This window comes from Schistosoma mansoni (assembly GCF_000237925.1).
Source record: "Schistosoma mansoni, WGS project CABG00000000 data, supercontig 0242, strain Puerto Rico, whole genome shotgun sequence".
NCBI lineage: Eukaryota > Metazoa > Platyhelminthes > Trematoda > Strigeidida > Schistosomatidae > Schistosoma > Schistosoma mansoni.
In genome coordinates, this window is record NW_017386106.1 from 229,598 (window position 1) to 231,718 (window position 2,121).

Sequence of the window (2,121 nt, forward strand, 5' to 3'; positions counted from 1 at the left end):
TTTAAATTGGGAATCTATTAAAACAAAATTACCTAAAATATTTTGGGGGGGCAATATAAATTAGGGTGCCACCTCCCCATCATCCCTCAGGGTCGATGGCAATGGATGGAACCAATCCAAGGGGGCAGTCCCAAGAATTGGTCGAAAATCGCCGTCAAGAGCTGTCAGGGGTTCCCTGGCGTTCTAGCTGTAATTGACTCACTCTGTCAACTATGGAAAATACTAAATCTCCACAAAGCCCTTTCTGATTATTATCCAATTGTCTCAATCTTGACTGTTCCTTCCGCAAATATCAGTTCGTAGTCTCCGATTATTATTGTTCATGCATTTTTATACCAATTGCGTTCCATTCGGGTTCTTTCCTTATCAATCTTCTACCGAAATACATTGTATGCCTGACCATCGTCATATACTACTTATATGGATATAAGTAACCCACACCACATCATATCAATTTATTCTGACGACCTTGTTTGCGATAGGTTGTTATCGAAGATTTTGCTGACTTGATTTACCTTTGTTATTCATATTGACTATTTTTGTTGGTTAGTCTCTAGCCACGTGATCCATTGATCTCTTCCATACAAGTTCATAGATTGGATCTATGTTGTTGTGTTCATTGATTGCTACTGGATCCCAATATCAAACTTTGAGAAATTCTTTTGGTATTCTTGGAGTCTTCTTGATTTATAAACGTTTACGTTTCTCCACTAGGATTTTTGTCCATGGTTTCTGCATACATTGATATCAGTTATGGTATATCATGTCGCATCACTGTCAATCTTTGTTCTTTTATGAGAAAGTGAAGGAAACGCCTACTTTATTCAATGTAATATTCCTCGTAGCTTACTTACTTACTTACGCCTGTTACCCTTCGCGGAGGAGCATAGGCTGCTCACCAGCATTCTCCATTCAACTCTGCCCTGGGAAATCCTTTCCAGTTCTTTCCAGTTAACATTCATTCTTTTCATATCTGCTTCTATTTCCCGGAGTAATGTGTTCTTTGGCCTTCCTTTTTTCCGCTTCCCTTCCAGATTCCAAGTTAGGGATTGCCTCGTGATGCAAATTGGTGACTTCCTTAATGTATATCTTATCCACTTCCAACGTCTTTTCTCGTAGCTGGTGTGATTAATTTTGTAAATGATATTATGATTATTTTCTTAACTGAATTAGGCGCTGAAGATGTTATCCATAATGATTGTCAAAAGCTTACTATTAATCAATCCAGCTCAGTAGACTGAATACTATATAAAATATACATATCTGTTTAGTCTATAGCTTGCCGAAGGTTCTTGAGAAGATAATTAGCTGGAAAAAAGATCGAATACCGTCTGTTGTTTCTAATCCTCTGATAACATTGATTTCTAGGTGATTAACATTTTGTGTGAGCTGCTAGTAGGGGTGACTGTATTTTTGTTGGGATGATCCTGCAAATTTCTCGAATTCATCCCCCCCACGAAAGACTGTTGGATCCTCATATATCCAAGTTACTATTAATGTGACATTATATAAAACATGTTTGCCACATTTACCAGAGAATCTATTAGAACTGACTAGATCATGAGCATCGACGACATTTGATTTGAGATCACAAGCAGCACGATAACATGACATGTTTTAAACAACCAGGAAGCACCAGACAGTTATCTGGTCTAGTTTCCACGCTGCTCAGCAGCCTGTATCCACAACACCGCTGTGTAGGAAACCTAAGGTGAATAAGTCCAGCGGTAAGTGCTTAACCTTTGTATATTTAGATCACCATTTAGTGATTTACATTTCTAACTCTACCATCGATCAATATCATCAATCAGACAACCTTGTCATAATCATTTTCTAGAGTATACAATGATGAAGGGAAAACTTAAGATTGGTAAGCAGAGATGGATAGTGGCTAGCAGTGGGATCCAGTTTGTAGCGCGTTTCGTCCTATTTGGGACTCCTCAGCTGGATGTACCTGTATCTCAGGGTTGATGTTCATTCTGGGACTCGAACCCAGTGCCCTCTCTTCAAACGCCATCGCGTTATCCACTCGGCCACTGAGTCCTGATAGCCACTTGCTTGTGCGATGGGGTGAAGTTTAAATTCAACTTAGTATTGTTTGTTTGAATCTTCCCATCGATG